Below are 19,232 nucleotides of genomic sequence, written 5' to 3' on the forward strand. Positions count from 1 at the left end.
CTGAGTGGTTGGTGGTGGTCGGTCTACCCCAGGGCAGCTGTGGCTACTGCAGTAAGACATCTTTTTTTTTGCAGTTCTACAATGTTGAAATTAAATGTAACCACATTGTGTTAATACATCAAATATTACCTGATTAACCTTTTTATTACAGTATTGGCAGCAGGCATTTCATTTATTCAGCTCGACAGGCCAATAATCTTCTATTTTATACCCAACTATTGTAGCCGCAGCTGCCGTTGGGTAGACCGACAGAACCGAGGCTGCCAAAATGTGCCATTAGCCCTTTCTACCACCAACCACCCTCTCACTCATGCTCCACATTCATACATAGGCAAAGAGGCTGAAGTGCCTTGCCCAAGGATATGGCAAGCTTTATGTAAAGACCTAAATGGGATGATTTGCTGCAGGGGTCAAAGGACTGCAGCTCCTGTGTGACGACATACAACATAAAGACCAACAATAGTCAAAGGTGTCATTTTACATCTGATCCTTTTTTAAGCTGAAGCCACTCCCTCTCTGTTTACTGTGGAGGTTTATAAAAGCTTTAAGAGTGTTTTGTAGGCTTGTGTTTGAGGTTACCATGTCCTCCGGTGTGGGTTTGCTGAGGACATTTGCATTAGAGGGTGTGTGCGTGTATCACTCACTGTTGACTCTGCGGTACATCATTCTGAATGTGCACATCCTGGTCATGTGTCGCCTCTGGAGCGGTTTGAACTGGAGGCAAACTCAGACACTGTTTGTGAGGTCTTTGATGTATGTTTACATATGATTACTTACTTCTGTGGACAGTAGTGTCATGTGCGAAAAGACAACCCAATTTGTGTAACCAATTTGAGGGCAAACCACGCATCTTATAACCATAATGAAATCATAAACATTCTTCAGGTAGGCCTATTGATGTGTAAGAATTGCAGAATTGATTCCTTCATTTAAAGTTCCTTTGATTGGGCCCAAAATGTCAACTTCTTTTTCTTCTTCTTCTTCTTCTTCTTTCCCAAATTGACATAATTGACATATAGCCTAGTATAAACAGCATTGATCTTATAGCTGACTATCAAAAACAATGTACACTATTTATGTACCGTCAGTTTAGGTTTTGGCCCGCAACCCACCCGTTGAGAACCTGTGTATCTTGTGCTTTCAGAACAAAAATACCATTGATTTCATTCCTCCACCTCCCAAAGACATCACCAGAATATGTATATTTTTATACCGCTCTTATGCAGACTGTTTAGTGATCATGTTCATTTTGATTTGACAAACATGGTGATGGTCTGGCTATTGTGTAAACACACTCTGACGCTACTGCTGAGGTAACAGTATGACTCACAAACCCATGACTTCTATCTTTATCTATAGTCTGTGCAAAAACACTTATTTTTTCTAGGTGAACGTGTAAAGGCTACATTTAGTCTTGAGTGGGGGGGGGGGGTCTCTCTGTCTTGATCACAAAGCGCTTCAGTCCTCCTCCTTTCCCAGACTTCTTTAGCCTGTTGTTGACACATTGAGGGTGGATTTGTATGCGCGCCTGGGTGTATGTATGTGTGTGTGTGTGTGTGTGTGTGACTGCCCTTATGAGCGTGAAGGGGGTCCGCAAAAAGAGATCGCAACAAAGACAGGGGAGGGGGCAGTATAATTGGCTTCAGCACTGCCAGACGACCCGATGACACGCCATTGATAGGGGAATGAGTTCCTGGGAGCAGACGACCAATCAGGAGGCGGCAGACGGTGTGTTGGAGCGCGTGATTGGCTGAGGGAGAGGCTGTCGGTCTCCAGGTAGCGGAGTGTACCAGGGAGAGGAGCGAGGAAGACTATGACCTTAAATGTGCATCAACAAAACTGCATTTTCCCTGCCCTTTCTGCATTAAGTGCCTCTATGACACAGCCTCCCCCAGTGTGTCTATGTGCGTTTCTCTGGCTGCCGCCTGAGTGGACATTGCCCGGACGCTCACAAAAAAATGTTTAATTTGTCCTGAGCTTGGCTGTGCTTCTCCTTTCACTCACTTTTCTTAGAACTAACTCTCTCCCATTTATTTAACAGAGGACATTTAAGGCATTCCCTACTGCTTTGGAATGAAACAAGAGGGGGTTTAGTAGTCAACGCGGGTGAGCAAGTTAAAGGGACAGTGCACAGTCTGATGAACTAAAACAACACATTGTATTGATTATAGACTACAACAGGGGTGTCCAATCTATGGCTGAAGGACCAAATGTGGACCACCGATCTTGTTGCATGGTCATAAAGCTATATTCCACATAGACCCAAATTATATACACATACGCTTAGAAAGGGTTACTTGAAGTCATTTCGGATAAAAAAAGAAGAAGATGAAGCTGGATTTTATTTCACTATTTGAAATGACTTTAACTGTAAAGTAATGATGGTAATTTATCTTGATCACAGCATTGTTTTATTGCTAATAAATGGGAGTTTTAATCAACCACTTTCTAAATATTCAACAGCACCGTTGTGGGCATACTCAAAGTTAATGAAAGAGATACGAGCAACACACGAGTCTGGGAATCATTGAGAATAACAATAGGCAATAGGGAAATGTTGAAGTATAAATGCTTCATACTTGTTCATGGAAGCGGAAATGAAATGACATTTGAGGGCAGGGCGCTGAAATATTGCATGCTTTGCTTCGTGCAAGTCCCAAGCTCAGATAAATCTACTGTTAATGATTGTGAGAAGCTGACACCTTTCCTTCTGTTAAGAACAAATAACCAGAGGTGAGCATGGGAGAAAAAGTACTTGAGGAAAATATTAATTCATATTGATTTAACATAATCAGTCAAATATGGAAAAAAATCCTGGTACTTCCAAAGAATACATCATAACAAGGAATTAAAAACGAGACATTTTAATATTCAATACAAGACACAAAAAGTGCTTCAAAATTATAGTTCTTAACCTCCACCTGAAACATGCACATTATCTCCAGTTTGGCTTTACCCAAATCTGAAAGCTTCCTTAAAAAAAAAGTCGTGAAATATGAGACGAAAAAACGAGGATGAAAGAGCAAAAAATAGATGAAAAAGTGACAAAAATGTGATGAAAACATAACTAAAAAGCCACTAAAGAGAAACGGAAAAGTGACAAAAATGCGTGACGAGAACGCAACAAAAAATGCGGGGGGAATATTTCTTTAGATGAGTTCTGTTTGGTCTTAGCTTTCAAATGAGGCTTTACACTGGCTTATAGGCTGAAAACTTTTAGATTTGGGTAAAGCCGAACTGGAGAAAATGCACTCAGTTAAGTCGGGGGTTAATAGTGGAAGGAGGAATGCATGAAGTTGTAAAATCGGCTAAGAGTGTCTGGAAAAGCCTTTCATAAAACTTGCTTTTTCCATGACGCTCTAATATTTGCATGAGCTGACAGTGATTACTTCCTCTTCCCTATTTGCCTAAGTTTGAATATGGAGTCCAATGAGCTCACTGTGCACCACATCTCTCCATCACAGTGTCTATGACTTCATCTGGCCTCCCCTCATCTCTCTTAATCATATCTCCTTGATCGAATTACTGCGCAGCTTGTACGACACTCTGCATGTGACACACAATTAGCCACAATTAGCCGGGGCCAGGAGTGTCAACCGATTGGCCGCGGCATGCTTTTATACGGTGACATCTTCATCAATGACCCGGAGCTGTTTGCTTTGCCTGTGTGTGACACCTCTGTGTCTGTGAACAGGTTTATCCACCTCTGCTGTTTTACTTTGGCTTTCCATAATGTGTTATCCTATTGTCAGTAACAACAGGAAGTAACATACTGGCTGCACAGAACCAATGTGCTGAAACATTAATCCTGGGATAATGAATCTGTAGATATTTTTTTTTTTAAATTGCCAAGTCACTTTTTTTTATTCTGAAGTTCTTCTTTCTTGGTTGGGATATTGTGCGATATGTAGCAAAAAATAATGTCCTCTCGTGGATCAATAACACAATTCTTATTCTCATAGTTGATAAAGTTAGAGGAACAGGCCACCATTTTTCCATACTGAGATATGTTCTTACCTGAGCTTAGACGAGTTGATGCGTACTTGTCTGTCTTTTGTGCATGCCCTCGGACACGCAAACGACCAAAGATGTTGTTAGCATTTGGCCTCTCTCAGTATATTCCCATAGCTCCAAACTGGAGTGAAGTTGGAAGCGACCAAGCTCTTCCACGGGCACGCACAAAGATCGGACAGGTACGCATCAACTCATCTAAGCTCAGGTAAGAACATATCTCAGTACTAACACTGCATAAAAGTGCCATAGTTCTATACTGTTTAATGCAGTGGTGGTGTACTTTTGTATTGTCTGCAGATGGCACTTGGCTATTGCTAGTACACATCATCTTTTTTTTTTTTAGATTAATGTATGTTGCACATTGTCTCTGTCAAATAAACTAAAACTAAATTAAATTAAAACTAATATATACATAAATTTACATTTAGTGCAATTTATCAAATATAAAATGAGAACTCCTCTTAAAAATACTGTGCTTTGCTGTATGTTTATTACTAGAAGCCCATCTTAAGATTGTCGTCTATTTGATCCACAGTGTCTCAAATCATAGGAGTCATTTGAATCTGTGTTGTTAAAATTCAGACGTAAATTCTGTACCGTAGTGGCTCTCAAACATCTAAAATAGATCCAAATTGTATTGAATTATGTCTAAACTGGGCGTACGCTGTGTCCAAATGAGGGGAAAAAACGGTCAAAAAGCTATACACATGCTCATGGTTGACCAACTCTCTGATGATTTTACCTTTTTATGATCATGTTTTAATACTTTTAGTACTCATATCATGTAATGCATTGTCTTTCCTCTAATTTTGCTTATCAGTCACCGTCTCATGTGTAATTGTAAATTATTGTGCGACTATATGACTTTATAAGAAGCACGTTGGAAGTGCATGAAAGTCGTCTTTGTCATCAAAATACTTTGATGTGTTGCTTTGATGAGGCCATGTGCATCCGATGTGAAGAGCTGCACTCCAGATGCAGCATTGACAATACCACTATTCAGGCAAGCATCACCTCGCTAAGTTTTAATTTGACCTTTAATACAAATTTATAAAGTGAGTATTTCGTCTTTAGTGGCATCTATACGTTTTTTAAGTCCTTCTCTGTATTTTTGGTCCGTAATAAGAGCACATTTCCCTCAAAGAGACTGGGAGAGAGGAGGCTCTGTGTCTTTGCTGTGGAGCTTGATGCAAACAGAATATTAACAAGCCCAGGGTCAATCGCACAAAAGTTCCACAGTCTTAGTCTTAGTGCCTCCGAAAGGTCCCCAAAAATACTGCACACAGTGAAGCTCAGTGGGAGAGAAATGAACACTTTCTTAACCAAGTCGGCATGACACTATACACAATATTTTCATGAGCATTGCTGTGATTTATGTGACAATGCACTGGTCATGTTTTCTTTCTCATCTGCATGTTTCTCACAACATAGTTGTTGTTAGTTTAGTTTAGTTTAGCTCTAGTAGAGCTAAAACTAAGAGTTATTTCAAGGTATAAAAGCCCATAAATATTCTTAACCAGTGGAAACCGAATGTAGTATATTTTTACAATAACCTATGTGTCATTTTGTGTATTGATGTTCAAATCTCACACATTATTTATTATATCAACATTGAGGTGGAACATGCTCTTGTGTAATCAACGTGTCATTCAAGGTGGTATGGCCTAGCTGAGGGGGAAGAAAAACCTCTCATGATGTGAATCACAATTTTCCACTTATTGTTAGCAGTTTTCTGGCGGACCCTATACATACTTATCACGCACCAACAAAGTTAAGCCAAAATCAGGTCCATGTTTTATTTACAGCAAATTGTTCAGTAGAAGTGAAAAACAGCACTTGTTGCTAACATTAGCATATGTAGCACAAAGCTGTTAGCTTCCTGATTAACTTTGTCCTTTTTTTATTTATGTGTTAGTCAGAGACTGTCCTCCAATAGAAAACGACACAAGTGGTCGTTTGTCTTATCCCTGAATTACGACCATATAAGACGTCTACTAAAACAGCGCCCCCAAGCTCCCATTGAGGATATGTACATTACATTTAACCCAATTCAGAAACAACTTCATTTTACGTAGTTTATCTGAACAACTTTGATGATGATTCTAAAAGTCAAATGCAAAGAAATGAATCACAAACTTGCAAAATTAGCCCCAATTGCAAATAGCAGTCCCAGGTCTTCAGCCCTGCCACACCTGTGGAGGAACTGAACGTCCAGCTGTGTCAAAGGCTCTCCAAGCGCGCTCTGCGCTATTACGCATCACACCTCCCCAACCGCAGCAGCAGCCACAATTTACCGCTCTCATATTATATTATATTATATGGGTAGGCTAGGTTATCGCCATTTTACTCACAACAACAGCGACACCAAAGCATTACCATTGATGTCTTCGTGAGTCCTTCTTCTCCTCCATATGTGTCACTGCCAACTCCATAGCTCTCCTGTCCACTTCCATCGCTGTCCTCAAACGTCCTCGTGTTGTCAGACACTGTTGTCACCCGTACGTCCGCTTGTTCGGTGACCGCGGCGAGCCTCGGATCCGCACCGGGTTCCAGTGCATATGATGCGGGTAAACTCCTCTCGTCATCCCGGCAAAGTCGGGCATCGGCTCCGCTGCTGTTCTTCACAAAGTCCTGCGTCTCTTTCAGAGTTCCTCTTGAGAACTTGCAGCCAAATGTCCGTGATGAAACGGATGTGGTTGATTTCTCCGCAGTTTTGTCATTTAAGGACAAAATATATAAAACATTACAGCTGTGTTTAGCGCGCGGGTTTTTGAACTAGATTTGACGAACACTCGCTCCGTCCAATGAAAACACGTGAATCAGCTCGAGGGCGTTTGGGCAGGTGAGCCTGCGCCTCTGATTGGCTGAAGGGTCAGCTACGTCATAATGTCATATCCAGTAGTATGTCTTATCATCGTTAAATCATAAATAAACTGAAATAAACTGCTGTAAAGCATTTCCTCAGATGTCTGTGATTTATATGGACAATGTTACACATTTTAATATTTTTCTATTCAAAATAAATGTCTTGGTCATAATGATCATTCTACCCATATGTGTTTCTATGCATGACATAATGGGCTAAACACACGAGTGCAGATTAAAGGTTAAGATAATTTATGTCCTTCGACTGAAGCGAGCCGTCAGGAGCAGTGGGCAGGAGCGTGTAGCATCTGGGGACCCATCTCCAGATGTGGAGCCAGGCTGATGGTCAGAATCACCTGCTGGAGGATTCACCTAATGCACATGTGCTCTGGGACATTTTTTATGTTTTAAACAAATGTAATAGAGCCACTGCAGATGTGGCACTTTTTGTTCAGTGTGAATGTTTTGTCATGTCTGATTGTATGAACTGTGTGTGTAGATGAGCGGCACTGCAGCACAAGACTAACCCCTCTGGGGTGAATAACATATGTTGGGGTACAGGCAAACCACACTGAAAGGGAATTTAACCCAGGACCCTCTTGCTGTAAGGCCAGAGCACTAACCACTCAGCCACATGTGCCGCCCATCATGTAAATCATATAGGCTACTGTCAAGTGTGTTTTAATAAAATATAGAAATGTAAACATGACTTTATCAAATGGTAACATATGAGGGTGTTGCATTATGTCTGATCTGTTTTGTGCAGAGGAACATCATCATTGTTCCTATAATGTAAACATCTTATGAAGAGCTGCAGGGACAGATCTGCTTCATGGAGTTCTGGACAGTCAATTGTGTCCAGTTCTTTGGGTCCCTTTGTGAGGCAGTGTACAACACTGAGATGGTCTATTTTAATGGTCAAATGTACACACTAACTTTTATGTTACATTGACTGAGCTCCATTGACATCACATTTACATGATAAACCGACCCCCACGTGTATGTGCGAACCCTCACAGTCCAGATGACACGTGAGGGTTCACGTTTCATGAATACTATGAGAATTAGCTACGTTTTTATTTATTTGTTTTATTATTGTTGAAATACCACTTAGCCCCTTAGTAGAAGTTGTATGATGTAGGATGCATGATTAAGGTTTAATGTTGATATAGCAGAGACAAAACATAAAACAATGGTGAAAATGTGTAAATAATACCCCAGGAAAAAAAATCATAATTCTTATGATAATTAATACAGGTTTAGATTAATTGCGATTTGATTCATTGTCATTTTTCATCTCAAGTAACAGTAATAATACAAATAAATGAATAAATGGATCCCAGGAAGAATAGTTAATGCTGCGGTAAATACATACATAAATAAATAATAGATAATTAAGCATTTATAAATAAATAAATAAAATAAAATACATGAACTTTTTTCTTTTTGCTTTCCATCATTAAACTCTATACCATATACATCTTTTGCTATATTTTATTATTTTTTTCTACAAAAATTCTGCTTTAGTCTATATAAATCACAGGCATCAGAATAAATGCTCTACTGCAGTTTATTTTAGATTGTTTATAATATAATATAATTATTAAGACAAACTACTGGATATGACATCATGACGTACTAGCTGACCCTTCAGCCAATCAGAGGCGCAGGCTCACCTGCCCAAACGCCCTCGAGCTGATCCACGTGTTTTCATTGGACGGAGCGAGTGTTTGTCAAATCTAGTTCAAAAACCTGCGCGCTAAACACAGCTGTAATGTTTTATATGTTTATCCTTAAATGACGAAACTGCGGAGAAATCAACCACATCCGTTTCATCACGGACATTTGGCTGCAAGTTCTCAAGAGGAACTCTGAAAGAGACGCAGGACTTTGTGAAGAACAGCAGCGGAGCCGAGGCCCGACTTTGCCGGGATGACGAGAACAGTTTACCCGCATCATATGCACTGGAACCCGGCGCGGATCCGAGGCTCACCGCGGTCACCGGACAACCGGACGTACGGGTGACACGGAGTCTGACAACACGAGGATGTTTGAGGACAGCGATGGAAGTGGACAGATGAGCTTATGGCGTTGGCAGTGACGCATATGGAGGAGAAGAAAGACTCACGAAGACATCAATGGTAATGCTTTGGTATTGCTGTTGTTGTGTAAAATCACAAGTGAGCAGTTCGAAATGACTTGAGCGCACACAGCAGTCTGGCGTTAGCCAGGTTAGTTGTTGTGAGTAAAATGTCGATAACCTAGCCTACCCATATAACATAATATAACATGTGGCTGCTGCTGCGGTTGGGGAGGTGTGATGCGTAATAGCGCTTGGAGAGCCTTTGGCACCGCTGGACGTTCAGTTCCTCCACAGGTGTGGCAGGGCTGAAGACCTGGGACTGCTATTTGCCCTAACATATATTGCAATTGGGGCGAATTTTGCAAGTTTGTGATTCATTTCTTTGCGTTTGACTTTTGGAATCGTAGTCAAAGTTGGTCAATTACACTACGTAAAATAAAGTCGTTTCTGAATTGGGTTAAATGTAACATGCACTCAATGGGAGCTTGGGGGCGCTGTTTTAGTAGACGTCTTATATGGTCTAATTCAGGGATAAGACAAACGACCACTTGTGTCGTATGGATTTGAAGGACTTGCTGGAGAGTTGTCTGTTGAACCACTTTGCTCCTCTCCCTGTCTCTGTATATTTATTTAGTAGAAATAAAAATAATCATAATTCAGTTCAGTTTTTTCCCTTCTTTGTTTCCCTTAGCTTAGCACATGACTATATACATTCTAGCTTTAGCTACTGGAGACTTGATTTTAACTGTTTATGTCATGTAAATGTTTAATTTTTTTTTTTTTTTTTTTTTACAAATGTTATTGGTCAAAAACAACATTTCATTCGAACATGTTCACCTCATATCTGTAAACATCAGTAGGTGAAATATCACACAGACACAGACACAGACACACAAACAAAAAAACTATCATGCCCCAATATTTAGCAGAATCAGTGTCATAAGTCAAATTGTGTTGGACAACATTTATGATGAAACTTCATTCAAAACACCTTACAAAACAGTACAAATGGTGAAAACAAATAGCAATTGTCAGTCCTGAAAATGTGGTTGTCCTGGATGAGGTGATGTGAGTCAAAGTGATCTGTGTGAACGAGAGTCTGTTAGACCCTGGGGCTGTTTGTCTGCAGTCAGGCTCTGGTCACGAGGGTCACCACTTCTCACAGCTATTTATGTACGACCAGCATACAGTATGTCAGTGAGTACATGTTACTTTGGGTTGCATATTAACTCCTAGCATAAAAACAAAATGAGAAATAATAGAAGAAGAAAGAAAAAAAATCAAGCTTGAACAACTGCCCCAATACTTGCTCATGTTCCCCTTGTGTCCACTCACATTGATTGAGGTCCAGGGAGATGTTGATTGACCCATATAAAGTGAGCCAGTGGGTGATTTCCTTGGGGGGTGATGATTTCTGGGGTGTATGTGTGTGTTGGCGGGCACACATGCGTGCCTTAATCGATGTCTGTCCTACTAAAGGTATGACCCCATTTGAAGAGAGCGAATCTGGGGTAACTGCACATCCACAGTTTGGATGGCTTGGGGGGGATTAAGCCTTTACATTGTGAACATTAGTGTTGACTAAGCGTCAATTGATGTGTGTGTATATATATATATATATATATATATATATATACATTTGTCAGTTTTGTCAACAAAATAGTTGTTTTTTTTCTGACAAAACCTAAACAAGGATGAATGAAAAAAGTAAGTAAGTAAGTTATTGATATGTTAAATTGACAACATTTCCGGATATTTTCAATCAAACCATACATATGCAATGTCCCTGGAACAAGCCTGGTCCTTTGTACATTTGTTAAAAGGTGAACAAAGCCATCCAATATGAACAATACAATTTGCAACACTTTTGGATTGGCTAAATTGCTAGAAGACAATTACAATAAAAGATGTTGCTTGCTCTTATATTATTTCACTTCCTTATTGGAAATGGACATAGGATGTAATATATTTACTATATGAAGAGTTAAGTTATCAAAAAACTTATTTATTCCTACAAGCATCTGGAACTCATTTTCTGAAGTGACATTGATTAAGTGGAAGCTCTGAAGTTACAGAATGAAAGGGTGCAGGGTAATGTGTGAACGACAATAATCAATACGTGGAGCTGAGGGCGGCCATTTTCTCCTGAAGTGAGACAACGAAATGCTGAGCTGCACAGAGCCAACCCCCCCCGAAATACTCTCACCATCACAAAGCACCTATTGGAGGAGATGACGTCACCCTCCAGCTTGGTTTCCACGGTTACACGTACCTCCTGCTAACACAAAATCTGCAGCCGTGCCCAAATTCCCTTGATTCCCCCCGTCTTTGTGTCTGTCTCCTTTTCTGTCTGATTTTCTTTTTCCTGCATACTCCAACTTTAGTCCTTATGCATTTTGTCCACAGATTTGTCAAGGATGCTTATTCATCACACAACAAACCATGACTTTGAAGACAATTAGGTGGTGACAGCGATAACAGGTCAAGCTTATAAACGTGGTGGTCCGTGACTTGCATCTCGTTGGTAAAGGGCACTGTTTAAGCTGAGCAACAGTGATATGTTTTTGCACTGAGGGACAGTGACAGTAAGGTCAGAGCGCCATTAAGAGACATCTGCAGTGAGTGTGGGGTAAACATGCTGGTATTAAAGACTATTGTATACTGCTGTATTAGAATAAGCAGCTTACAGTCCTCATGTCGATTACTGCTGCTGCTGCTGCTTCTTTGTGTTGAAGAGACACTGTTTTCTATCCACAAAAGCGTTCCTATTTCTTTCTCTGCATTATTTATACAAGAATAAACGCAAAGTCTTTGTTTAGAGCAGCAATGATAAGGGTGGAATTTCTATGTATGTTTTATGTTAATTTTAAAAGATGTATTATTAGTTGTCATTGAGTGCTGTTGTACACAGACGTTATGTTAATATGTAGCAGTCTAGCACTAAACTAATGTACATTTCCTACATTGGAAACAAATCTACTGTGAAATGTAGTTGTGCTGTCATGAATATTTTTAAGAATAATAATCCAACAAAGACGCTGAAGATTCAACTTAAATAGAGAGGGAATGGTTTCTTCCTGAAGCCGCAGCACATGAACATATATAACAATCTCAGATATCACAATGCAAGATTCTGCGTTTCGAAAAACTAGGTCACCGTGTACTCTTTTGTGGGCATTACTTGCTCTTTTCCCACATTACCCCTCCATTTTGTGATTGTGTGTGCGTTTTCCTCCATGTTGGAAAAAAAAAAAAAGGAGGAGGGGAGCGGCTGGGATGGAGGAGGTTTCCATGGAAACTGTGAGTCTGTCTCTCACCGGCATGATGTTGTGTGGTTGCCCGAGCGTAGCATCACAGCGCAACACATGAATATTTGAGCTTTATGGACAGTGGCACAGTGTCTGCTTTGTGCGCCCTCCACCTGAGACCTATGAATAAATCGCAAGGCGAACTTAGGGGAGATATACTGGGTTATGGGACAGGTTTTGGAGGAAAATGCGAGGGCGGGGCTGCTTTCATTTTGCGGAGAGTGCACATATCTGGGTTGGCAGTGAGGGAAATGGATGGGAGGACAATAATAGAGCCTTGCTGGGAGGGGGATGAAAGCGTTTTTTTTGCAAGGAAAGACTTTGGTGTGCTGACTAAAATGCATAATAGATGGTGGGAGGATGGAGTGAGACATAAAATGGAAAAAGCCATGAGAGCAGTAAACTGGGGCACTGGAGCTTGTCTCTCCCCCTCCTCTATCTTCTCTCTTCCCTCAGCATCCTGCAGCATTTTATAATTAATCCACTAGAGCTATATCCTCTGCCTGCTGTTAATGCATACACTCAACACAACTATGATGATTCATGCAGATTATTGCTCTCACTATAGACCGTCTCCAAATGACACGTTTTGTTACATTAAGGCTTTTAGATTTGATTGAGAGACTCTTTTGCACAAGTTTGACAAGACAATTTATAAAAAATAGACTAGATTAGAATGGCATTCCAGCACAATCTATGATTCAGTTCATCTCTACACGGTGACATTTTCAAATCTTATCCCTCGCCTTAACTAGTTACCTGCTATCCACCACATGTGAGGTGTGTTTTACTCACAAATCTCACAGATCTTAAACAGAATATCAGAAACGATAAGGTCTTAGCTTTCAAATGAGGCGCTGCACCGGTGTATAGACTGTAAACAAAAACGCAACCAAAAAGCAATGACAACACGTACAAAAACACTACCAAAACACGAGAAAAAAAGCTATGGAAAAGCAATGAAAAACACGTAGAAATAAACAACGACATCGCGACAAAAAAGGTACAAAACACGACAAAAGAGTGATGAAAGATCAACAAAAAAATTGTTAAAAATGCATCAAAAATGTGACATAAAAATAGCGACAATGCAACAAAAAAGCTTAGATCCGTTTTGTTGCTCTTTTATTATCTGTCCAGCATCAAAACTGAATCTTCCCCCATACCCTTTCCCTTCCTGAACTCTGGCCTGGGTTTTGGTGAGTTCCTGTCTCAGTGCCTAATGCGTTTCGCACATGTCCCGCAGGCCCCTGTGTTCAGCCTGTGGACATGCAGACCGCAGCCGGGACGTCCCATACACTCAGACATTCCCATCGTTCCCCTGTTTGTTAATAAAGCTTGTGAGGCCTCGTATTACTCCCCGGATATTTCACAAATATGCAGCCTTCTCATCTATTCACGTAGGGTTTTTCTTTCTTTTTTGATTTATAGCTTGAACTGCTTTACATTCTCTCTTTGCCACAGGAATTTGCCCTCAGTGGTTTGTTCAAAACCTCAATCAAATCATAACATAATGTAGAGGGTTTATACTCTAAAAATGTAATGAAAGGAAATAAAAATCACAGTTAAATGACCCCAATCAAAAGAAATCATGCGCTGAAAACAATTTTTGATGACTGCTATACTCTGCTGAGAGGAAATGGTACAGCTAAATTTAGATGATTGTGGTTTGACGTTTAAGGGAAATGTGAGCCATAGATTTTGTATGTGGGTACTTTGAAGCTATAAAGTCTTGGCACTGCTTTGAACATTTGATGATTAGGTCCAATAGTTTGCACATAGTGTGAGTAAAGGAAAACCATGTCTTTCCTCAGCGTGGATGGGGAGGTACAGGAAAAGAGCTTTAAACGATGCGAAATGTATATGACAGCAGTTTGTTGAAAACATGGTGATGGCAACATTAGCATATATAAAAAAATCCATGAATAACACATCGCTTCACTTCCTGAGTTAAATAGAAACTGACCAAGCACAACTGGTTCAACCGGAAACATTTCATCATGATCACAAACTTCCTGACAGTGACTGGGGTTATCGCATGTCCTGATCCGTGTAGTATTGTGGCGGTTACATTTCTGACGCTCCTCTGTGTTCTGGTGTGTGGGTCCGAGCGCTTGAGGAGGGGCTTCATGCTGCATGCTTGTCAGCTTGAAAAATCCAAGGAGCAGCTGCGACCATTTCAGACACTCTGCACCTGTCGCTGAGGCGCTGGGTGGCGTGCCTCCGGTGTGTCTGATCATGTGACCACTTCTGTCCAGAAAACATGCACAGTGCAGGGATTCATGTATGATGACGTTTTCCACTTGTGTATGATGCTTTGCAGTTTCAAATAATGATTTCACATTATTTATCACATGTTTTGTATGTTCTAACAGGGATTCACCAGACATAAAAAAAAAGTGAAACAAATAATCAATGTAATGTCCAAACAGATCTATTGTCTAAATAAGCAGCATCAGATGGACACGTGGACCCCGGGTGTCCCCCGTCCTTAGAACCTCCTACCCGGCATGGACAAACTCAAACACCCTGTGGGAGAATTCAGAAACCTCAGGGAGAATCACAAGAAGCAGAGATCCACTCGCATGGACGGACAGGCTATAGATAGACCCTTGGCTGATGGGAGTCTCTCGGCAGATAGGGCCGATAGGTTGGAGCTTTAGATCTTCGTGTTCAGTCTCTGTTAGAAAATAAATGAATGACTACAAAATCATTTAAAAGTTGATCAGACTAACAATTAAAATGATCTAAACAAGGACAGATCAATCACTGAATTTAAGTCCCAACTCACTCACTCCATGGGTAAAGGTAAATTATTTTATTTAACCAGGAAAGTCCCACTTGAACTTCACAATAGTTATGTGCCCACGCATTTTAGCTCTTTCCCCCTTGCTTACCTGTTTTTTCACCATTTAAGTCCCTCCCCTTTTTTATTAGTGGTTTTCGATTGGCTGCCTGGAGCCTGCCCTTATAGGTGCGTCTCTCTCTCACTCTGTTTGGCTCCACCCAGCCTGTGCACACCTGGGCTCTGCAGCATGGTGCAGGCCACACCATGGCTGCTTAGTTTTTTTGGTTTCGCTCCTGTTTTGACCTGATGTCACGGCTGTTCTGTTTTCATATTTTCTTTAACAAAGGTTTAGTTTTTAGGGTTTTTACCTTTAGTTTGGATGTGTGCACCGACTTCTACAGCTCCAGTGCCACACCTTTTTGTTCTGTTTGGCCGGCTCACCAGGTCCACCTTTCAGTTGTTTCTTTGGGTTCAAAATATAATAAAATAATAAAATAAATATACATGATATTGTATTCCCTTTGTTTCCGGTGTCCTATATATATATGTTTGTCCTCCAGGGCATGATAACAATCTCTTTTTCAGAAGAGTGCTGGCCCCAGAGAAGAGCATGTTCCCCCTGTTTCGCCCTGTTTTTAGCAGCAGGGGAAACCCGAGTACTCACAAGAAATCTACACAGTTACAAGAAAGATCTGCAAACTCCACTTGGCCGGGGAATTGAACCTCGGACCGACTTGCTGAAGGATATTTTGAGTACAAGAGAAAACCACCCAGGCATGGTAAGAACATGCAAACTTTAGCAGACTCGTTTTGCAGTGAGGCAGGAGGGCTAAGCTCATATTTTTTCCCCATTTCATTTATTCATTGAATTCAATGGGACAAGGCACATTCATGAACAGACAACTAGTGCTGTAAATATGCCGGGTTTAGCTCAGAGCTTGTGTGCTTCCACAGGTGACGAGAGATTAACAAGTCTTTGAAAAACAAATCGAACTGGGGTGTGGCAGCAATAATCCCAGAGGAGGATTTGAAGGTTTCTCACAGCAGGAGTGATGAAACGTCTTAGATAGAATGGGCATGGTGTTAGTGTGGACAGTGGGGGAATGTGCAGTTAATATTAAGCATTGGGGATCTACTCCACTGTACTCAGACAGAGTGGAGGGGATCATGGAAGCTCCTAAACTGCAGCAGATGGAGGTGACTGATCCCCTTGTAACACTACATTATCTCTGTTTGAGTCATTTCAATCAAATAAGACAAAATATGCTTACTGGAGTATTTTAGACAGTTTATTCTTTTGTAATGTAAAGTCTCTGAATCAATACTATGCCTTTGGGTTGGTTGAAAACAGCTCTACTGTTTGAACCAAGTGTTTACCTGATGGTGTTTGAAGTTCTGTAGGTGCTGATAATTGGCTGACAACTAAAGATAAAAATCAAATAAAAATAGATGTAGGACTCAGTATTAGCAATGATGACAGTGGTAGTAATCGTCAAAGCAAGTATAGTAGCACCAGAGGTAGTAGTAATAGTAGCTTGAAACCCCAGGCTCTTCTTCTTTATAAAGACTTTGACCTTTAACACCAGGGATCCTCTTCCTCTCTCCTCGGTGCATTCCTGCCTCTGTCTCCCTCCAGCTCGCTCCGTCCAGCTGAGAAAACAGGACACAGGACTTGGCAGACAGAGATTTGGGGAGAGCGGGGCTTTTCAGACGAGCAGAGACAGAGTGGGGTCTGCTCAAAGACGGCATTGTGTTGTTTTCCCACATTTTTCCACACTCTTTCTCTTGGTTACGCTGCATTCTTTGATTATAAATGGCACAAATCTTTTGGGGAAATTGAACGTACAGTGAACCCTCCCCTGAATGTATAGGAGTTGACATTTCTAAGGTTGCTTGTTTTCCTTTCTATCAGTTCTTCACTGCATGCACAATAACCCTGTCAGCTTAATGAGCATATTACCAATTGACTAGCCTAAAACATGTACAATAGGTGAATCCTCTAGCCAGGTGATACTGTGGCCAGGCTGATGGTGCCCCAACAGTATTGAAGGATGGGTCAAATGCAGAGGACACAGTTCCCTAGAGGGATAATGAAGTATATCTTAACCTTAATGTAAACAGGCAGCAACCTCCTGCTCTCTCGGTACAGCTGCATGTTTTTTTTTTTGCCTTTTTCTGCTAACTGCATTTGTTGTTTCTGTGTCCCACATTGTTTTACTGGATGCTTTTGTACGTTTTTGCCATGTTTTTGTGAGGATCGGTGGATGTTTTTTTTTTTACTGCAAAGAGTCCATAATGGTCCTAAAGAAAAAAAAAGCAGTTTTTTAAAAGTAAGCAGCTAGCTTGTTAGCTAAACCCATTTGATAAGTACAAATTTCTTCTTCTGAGACACCGAAGAGGCACCAAGAGCCCCCACACCTGCAGCACAGTGGAGGCATCACAAGAGGAGCTACAGGAAACAAAAAAGGGACAAACAAGGAGGTATCCAGCTAAGCCACACATTTATTATTCTGGCTATTTTTCTGAATTTCACTGGAGAATAAAACAGATAAACTGCCAAGCTCTTCCCAGAAGATGGTGAAAGGCTGTTGTAGAGCGGAGGGAGTGGAGGGAGCTGCGCAGGAGGAAGAGGAAGGAGGAGGTGGAGCTGACCAGTGCAGGACACCACGCTCTGAAACAGGGACACACCCAGGTGCACCGTTTCAGAGGATCAGAAGAGCACTGTAGGCTGCCAGCCAGGTTTCCGCTGGGTGCTACGGTTTCCCCGACCTCCGGGACAGGTCGGCCCACAATGGCAGCACGGCTCAGTCACAGCAGCTCAGGACTAACACCTGAACACTATTTCATCGTACGCTTGTACAATGACAAATAAAGTACTTAACCACTTGTTGAAACCATGCAATATACTGGAAACATGTCACTGCAAGTTTTGGAGATGCTCTATCAATAGAACCTTTGTCAAAATGCTGAAAACGTCTGCCCGTTTCAACTATGGAGCTAAATTGGCTACTTCCTGCCTGATCTATCAAGAAAGTTAATAATTCAAAAGTTCATCAATATTTAGCTCAGCTCATGAGTGGTCATAATGTTATGGCTGAGTCTGCACATAAAGCTTTCAGATCTATTTTAATTCTATTAAAAAAAAATATATATATATATATATATATATGCATTAATACGGTAGCTTTTCAATATATATATTATTATATATATATTATATCTAGATATAAATAGATTTTTTTTAGCTAAAGTTTGGCAAAATTTGAAAAAAGTACTTCAGTGTGTTCACTCTAGGCAACAACGTTTGACCTATTCCATTGAACTCAATCATGGTTGTGCTGCTTTTACATTCATAAAGGTTTAGGTCATTGGTAAATTCCATTCATTTCCCATGCTACATAAAGATACAGCCTCCACTGTATATTTTCATGAACATTTTCACATTTTCCGTGTCAGACTTCAACATAATAATATAGGAGTTCATGAATACTTCCTGAACCCACTGCATAATTGTGTGTGACTGCTTTTATGGGTGGTATGTAGTGGTAGCGGTGCATTCTGCTCTCTGGCTTTGCTCCAGTCAGTGAGTCACACAGATTGAACTGGACCACGGCTCTGACTGAGTGCACTTTATTCCCCTGTAAAGTCCATATGAAGCAGAGCTCTGTCCCGGACATGTGCTGGCCCTCAGACAGCTGTGGGACAGGGGATGGAAGGGGGCAGGGAAGGAGGGAGCTGAGGAAGTGAGTAGAGCAGGATGTGGGGCGTTTCCTGTAAGACGAGACGTAAAAAACAGTAAAAACGCGGGAACCAGCTTCCTCTGACATCACTTCCTCCGGCAGGAAAGAGACATGTCCAGAGTTCAAACAAGATCCAGGATGAAAAAGAATGGACTGACTGTGACTGTGAAGTCCAAAATGGTTTTGTTGATAGGTAATATAAACAAATCTGGTGTCATCTTACTTAATAACTGAGAACTGAGACATGATTTGTTGAAGTCTGTCTTCTAATTGTTTGGCAACATTTTGAACTTTTCCAGTGTGAATAATGAATACAACTTTTTTGATCCCACTCTACACTTTAAAAGCTTTAAAATCAATTAAATATATCATGGCATTGTATAGAATAATGTATGAATGTATGAATAAATTTGTAATAAAAATAAATGTATCTT

Source organism: Gobius niger (assembly GCF_951799975.1).
Source record: "Gobius niger genome assembly, chromosome: 5".
NCBI lineage: Eukaryota > Metazoa > Chordata > Actinopteri > Gobiiformes > Gobiidae > Gobius > Gobius niger.